At 34.9% G+C, this 7,259-nt stretch overlaps 1 long non-coding RNA gene across 1 annotated transcript; it reads left to right on the top strand.

The window, feature by feature from the left end:
• The first annotated feature begins 425 nt into the window (after positions 1-425).
• LOC126810936 (uncharacterized) lies at positions 426-4,255 on the top strand. The gene is made up of 4 exons (XR_007675329.2): positions 426-569; positions 2,437-2,499; positions 2,849-3,288; positions 3,820-4,255. It is a non-coding gene; the product is annotated as an uncharacterized LOC126810936 (long non-coding RNA).
• The last annotated feature ends 3,004 nt before the right edge of the window (positions 4,256-7,259 follow it).

Genomic DNA, 7,259 nt, shown 5'->3' with positions numbered 1-7,259 from the left:
TACTCATTTTAAAAAGGTTCATTGTGTGTTAAATATTGAATATTAGGAGCCCATATTTTCACGGTAAGATAACAACATCAATATTGATTAAAATGGAACAATATTGAATTCTTGAAAGTCATATATAATTATGATGTGAATGAATTCTGAAAATTCAAATGGGGGTAGCTATGGAGTAAATATGAAAATTGATTTAGTTCTCTTTCAGATCGATTGTTTATCACAAGACATAAAAATGTCGTTAAACTTTGATTGTGAGATATTTTCCCTAGTATTTCCGTTTGGTAGGCTTTACACCAATACCAATATTAACGACCCTAGACAGACAACGGATACTGAAATCCTACAATGTAATGGTCACCAATGTAGAGGTAAGCAACGACGATTAAATACCCCTTTGGTCTTCCGTAGATTTATGGTCTATACTACACCTATAGATGGCGTTATATGGTGGGATTTGTCTGCGATATCAACTCGGTGGAGGCTGATGTTAAATAAAGCTATTTCACACACGTTATGTGGTGACCAAGACCAACACGGTCTAAAAAAATATCATGCCTAAAAAAGAGGTAAGAAAGACAAAAATAGCTTGAAGAATAATTATCGAATTAAATAGTAGTTAATGGAGTAGGACATTGGGTGTCGCATAATTATATAATTATAAGTTGGTAAGGGGCCTTAGTCACACAGTACAAGTCAAGCAGGTTATATAGAGATTTGATGATTTATGTCTCAAATACTGTCCGTCTTCACTAGCCCAGTCGGAGCAGAATAGTAGGATGTTAAACCCCATACGTTTCATTTCATTTCTCAAATATTTTACGAAAAATTCCCTCACGGGGAATCCCCTGTCACGAGAGGCGGCCATGACACCATGTAAATTATCAACAATAACTCTGTGGGCATTCAATATTTAATTTTAAACGCCCACTTGTGGTCGTATTTTGCTGTCGCCCTGTGGCTTGTGGAGACATATGTAGATATATATTTTTAAATGGCGCGATTTAAAAAGAACCCTATTGAAATGTCGCATTTTATCTACAAACATTGCATATGTGTACAAACAATTCACACTTATTGCAATTCTTTTCGTCAAAGGTCATTTTCAGCGGGTAGGCTCTACCATTACTATCAATGCAATTGATTTGTAATTGTTCTGGTTCTGTCTATGTAATTATCCAATGTGTCTATTATTGATCTTTTGAGAAATACCACATACAAATATTGGAATATTTTCCATTAAAATTGTAGCAAAAACTTCATTTATGAAAAACAATTTTGAGTTTTCTCTGTGGGGTTTGTCATATTTTTCACAGTACTCAAATATTGCCCTGATTTAGAAATAGTTTTAGATTTTAAAACAAAAGACATGAATCTAAAATGTACCGCTGTACGAAAAGAAGTATACATATATAAAGACTTAAACATACATTATGCAAGAGCTAAATCTGCTTATTGCAGGTCTTTCTTTAGGCCTGAAATTTTATCTAAATTATTAATTAGACATTAATTCACCTTTCCAGACCATAATCAACTCTAGATGGCACCGCTAGCCTGCGATCTTAAGTGGATTGTGAGCCGATTTACTGCATAACTTTCCTTCTCGATTAAACGATTAGATGGATAATCGAGACTATGCTGTTTATCGTACTGATTTTTGTAATGATGACCGAGGCTAAGCTAGGCAGAAATTTCATTCGCTTAGTTCTCGGTTCATAGTGGATCAATTTGAATGAAATTTTCAGCAAATTGCCTTTACGTTATCTAGTTTTTAATTATTATAGTGAGAACTGCCAACTCGTTATCGAATCTCCCATAATGTATCTTTAACATATTTGCAGCAGAACCGTAGGACGTTAAAGCCCATTCCATTTCACCATTTTTGGATTTTGAATTTCTTTCACTAGAAGATTGTTAGAATACTAAGGTGAAGCAAATAATAAAAAAGGGATTTTGCTGATACATGAGGAATCACCCCTCATTTGGTTATTCTGTTGATGGTCTTTCACTGCATTTATCTTTCTCCCTTTCGACTTTCTAGTATGAAATCGAAGAAAGTTGTTTGAATTTATATTTTCGGTTAGGTTTTGAATAAGATTCATGATTTTGAGGCGAAGAGATAACAGGGTTAAGAGATTTGTTACCTTGAAATGTACGTCCATTACATTGTGTATCTCAAGATTTCCATACAAGCTTTGAAGAAAGCATTATGTTGCTCCATTTGTGACAGAAAGCGTTCAACCCAGCAGCAAAAATCATGTCCAACGGCCACAATTTCTCGCGACGCCACTGATACGACAGTTTCATTTCCACATGATGACATTTACTATCTATTAAGAGACATTATTATTATTCGAAGTATATAAAACGCCACTTTATTTCCATCAAAATTAGATTATATATTGATAACACTGAATAATATTGATATTATTACAGGTTCAATATAAACAATGTCGTGAAGAAGATGACCCAATTTCACAGAATATTACAAAGCAAGAAGTAAGTCTGAATGAAGTTTGCGATTTGCTTGGAGCGTTGGATATTCTTATAATTATCGCGTAATTAACATTTACTATATGTATCTTATTAACTCTTATTAATGTGAGTCTGAGTCAAGGGCATGTTTTTGGTTTTTACAATAGATATTTTTTCTTGCTTGTGTAAATGGAAAGAAACGATTTTCATATTTTTATGATGTGTTTTTCTACAGGGTTCCACAACTACGGCTATGTTCTGTCTAATTAACCGTGTATATAAGCTCGGTTCATTTATTACAATTAAACTTTCCGAATAGCTCCAAATATAGACACGATAAATAGAATTGAGTGTTTGATTTTCTCTTTTATAGAATACAGCTACTATAAACCACAATTACATAACTATTAAAGGTGATGTTGAACACTGTCAATTCGGTGAACAAAGTTGTATAACTAGACAATCTTATGAACAAAATAACAGTAATAGCGTGTGCAAAAGGGAGCTCAAATCTGTAAAACAACATTTGCGCAGAGTAGAAAATAGAGTACGTGAATTAGAGATCAGAGATTCAAATAACCAAGTAAAACTAGAGATTCGAGACCAAACCATACGTTCATTGGAGGAGAAACTTCGCATATTGGAGATAGACGCGAAAAGGGAAAATCGGTCATTAAGAAGCACATTAGTTCAAAAGGATGATGAAATAAATTCGCTGAAAAATGAATTTGCGCAATCTTTGCCAAAAATTGAGATTGCAGAGGGTGAAATTGATAAATTTTTATCAATCAAAGCATGTCATTTCACAACTGGGTAAGTAGTAAAATATTTATGTGGTTTAGCTAAAGGTATTACCGGATGTTAGTACTTTTCTAAGAACACCTAATACCACATCTCATTTATTAAGAAAGTTAATATAACAGAAATCGATATAGACCCCATTCATCGGCTGTGATGATGGTCTATGTTCAAAATTAATTCGCCATTTTTGCAAAATAAAATAAATGTCGGTAACCTTGACATTCGCTACAAGAAAGTTCTGTGATAATATTCTACAAAATTGATTACATTCCTGTTAATCTCAAATATCTATAGCCTTTATAATGGTTTAACCTTCGAATGTACTTTTTTTTATCTTTGGCTGGCATATCCGTGCAGTGTAGTCTTGATAATGCAAATGTCCATGTAGCTGAAGCATTACCAGCTCATTAACCAGATAGCAATCATGGTTGATAGTTTATAATGGTTTGTTTGTTAGGTAGTGATAAGTCGGCAAACAAACTCGATGGCCAATGGCAGTCTGGGGTAGTATCAAATGGTTAATGAGTATTGTATATTTTGCAGATTTTCGCAGACCATGAAGGTGAAACCTCTCGATACAGTTAAAGACGTTGAGAAACAGATTAATGAAATGATGGACAGAAAAGATGTTTTCGTAACTAGCATTTGTAGACGCGAAAACAACAAAAGCTCCTACCTATGGTGGTGTTTTAAAGACAAATTCGATAAAACATTGAAGGAATATGGTGTGAAGGAGGGGGATTCTTTCGCTTATTCTTACACATAGATGTACACGTATTTCCTCGCAAATTGTATACTGGTGCATCTCCGAAATTTTCAAATTTTTCATTAAGATTACATAAGTTAAAAAATTAGTTTATTCCGCTTCCAATATATTTTAAGATAATAAAAATCCGTAATAATTGAATATGGTACAGCTTACCTTTGTAGGAATTTGAATAATATTCAGTTTTGATTAAATTGAAAGTTAGTGTCCGAATTATTATCTTAATCTTTCAAGGCTTTTAACAGTTTGAATTTATACTTATTTAACGACATATATATTATGTAATTATTCTATATGTTTCAATGTGTAATTCTAGCTTCAATCTGGGATCGACTAGCCAGCCCCACCAGTACCTATAATTATCGTGACTTTTCGGCAGTAACGAGTTTGTTGTAAAGGGGATAGGACTAGAAGATTCTCATACTATTTTTCAGCACCCCCGGGATGTTACGTTATACATGGTATTCGAGCTGTCACACACTAGAGTATCTACTGGATGTCCCAGGATTTTACAAGCCTGATCTTCGCGAATCTGGGGTGACTCTGACAGGTGCCTAGTGGTTTGGGTGGGACGAAAAACCTAGGCCCATCAGTTTACATACTGAAGTACACACAAACGAACCCATGGCAGTTGTAAATCCAATAATTGTAGACAAAAGCGCCGCTCTCCGGGGAAACACCGGGAGTAAGGAAATGACATTAATATGAACCTCGTGCATGTACTCCGTAGCCTATAGCTTTAAAAATCATTGCCGAACTAATGCGACGAAACAACCAAGTAGATATATTAGTTACTTGAACAGTGTCCAAATGCTTATTTGGATGTTCCTTCGGTTGGCATATATCCACAGAAACCTTATTCATGTCCACTCATGTACATTTTGGCAAGCACCCAAAAGAAGTAAAGAACCCTTGACAGTTGGAAATCGTCGAACAGTATGAAGAAACTTTGTTGTACGTTCAAATGTCTCCTACTTGCTTTGCACATTCCGACAATCTACAGCACCGCCCTAACCATAATGTAGATCAGACATACTGCCTTTATTATTTTTTTTCTCTTAAATTTGAATGACATGAAATGGGCTTTAACTTCCTACTGTTCTGCTCTTACTGGGTTAATGAAGACGGGTCTTAAATTTAAACTTCATTCTCAGAGAAACTGTTGTATTTTATTTAATTTCAATGTAATGAGAAGCCCTTGTGTATGTCAGCATATATTATCCAGAGTAAATATACGCCTACCCCCAATACAATACCAGTTGACTCCCACATATTTCATGTTATAGTATATTGTCGTACACTCACAATTGTTGAAATTCCTTTTCCAAACCAGTTGTGATTGTTCGTCTAGTAATACGGGTGATCCCCATACCACTCTCGCCAAAAGCATTTAAACAATCTGTATTTCAGAGTTTCTGAGAGATATTTTGGGACTATTGGTACATTTACACTACAATAAAAATTATCATTTTCATCATTTTTGGTCCATCGGGCCGGTGTTAAATACCCATTTTGTAACTTAAACATTTAGGACTTTTAATGGGGAAACTATAGTAGTTTTCAACTTCTTCTGCAAAACGCTCTATGGATTTGTTAAAATGAAGTTGATACCATAAAGCTTAAAATGTTAGTGGGTATACATACATGTACAGATAAAGATGATCACCACAACAGGAACGGGACTGCACACAGATTTAAACAAGAAGTCCATGCTCTTTCACTTCATCACACAAACTGCTTGATGTATTTTATCCATATATCGTTATATGCTTCTTGGGCATTGCTCATTCGGATTTGTTGGAATATAGTTTCTTGGCAAGGTAGTAGCAAATTTGACGTTTTCTTTTTTTCCTGTTAAACCATTCAGTGGTTTCCAATTAAAGTTTTTCCAATAATGGGTGGTTTAGGGAAATCTTTAACACAAGGAATTTTCTAGAAAAAATAAATAAATAGCATTTGAACAAAGTCTTGCAGGAATGTTAGGTTTCTGATAACTCTACATTGTGTGTAAAATGAAGCTGCTTGACCCCACTTGTGCTCTTGTCTCGTAATTTTTTCTATTTCGGAATTAAATTCAAATACACACAGTACAGAATGGGTCTCCATCAATAACATGACCTATCAATTTTTTCTATTTCATTTAAATCCATCAGAGATATTTCCCAGGCTTTAATAGAAGAGAAAGAAGAAGAAGATGGGAACATTTTCATCGTTTATGCTGATTGATAAAAAGTTGATTGAAAAGAATAAGGGATGTTCGTTGTCATAGATATTCAATACAATATTTAATAAGATCAAAGATCGTGTGAATAAGGTGTAAATATATAAACAATAGAAACGTTTATTGTGATCTATCATTTTGTCAGTTAACAAGTTTCGGTACCTTTTCATATAAATCAGCTTTCATTATATATATGCTTTTGGTAGCATTGGTCAATCATAACGGTAAATTCTTCATCATCACCTGTCCGAAGCGGTGCGTTTGAAGTTCTAGCGTCATGATGCCGTTATGGGTCATCGGTTGAAATATGATGTTTTCTTCGCGATTGTTTAAGAGTAAATTCCGACCTATTTAACAAGATATAGTGAGGCTAATCACCTTCCTAAACATTTGTTCACTTACTAAAAATACCACGCCCAGTCGCGTGCATTATAACTTTTATCTTTACCGCATCGATTCTCAACCAGTTGAAACTGACGCTATCTTATTGTTTCGATTGTCAATTTGATTTAATTCATTTACTGTTATCCTAATACTTGTGTTGCTATTTCGCTTTGATCTTACCGATTATCTCACGCCGTATGTCCGACTACTCCGAACAAGTGACGCTTTCTCGCGTATGCGACAGTTGTCGATTCCCGAGGTCTACGTATCCACCTCTCTGATTGGCGGAGCAAGGTTTCAGCTGCGCGCGTGCAATCCTCTCGTGAACCTTTGATGTGCTTGAAGGCAGGTGGTGATATGAAAGACAATAGTACAAGTCTATCTCGCTTTACGGTAGTCAAAAACCAAATTTGTTTCATCAAACCTTACTTTCCATGCAAAATATTCCCGTACTAAATTCGTAGTAATATCGTCCAATGAACAGGAACGTGGCGGAAAACATCGCGTGCGTTATGCTTTATTTTTTCCTTTATTCCGGCTGCAGTAACAAAAGATGAAGACACTAACCCCTAAGAAATCCCGAAGGATAAATTCAACAATATATTGTTTGCC

The sequence above is a fragment of the Patella vulgata genome, chromosome 2 (genome assembly GCF_932274485.2).
Source record: "Patella vulgata chromosome 2, xgPatVulg1.2, whole genome shotgun sequence".
In the NCBI taxonomy this organism is placed as follows: domain Eukaryota; kingdom Metazoa; phylum Mollusca; class Gastropoda; family Patellidae; genus Patella; species Patella vulgata.
Note: the sequence above shows the minus strand (reverse complement) of the source record. Positions and strands in the feature narration are given on the sequence as shown.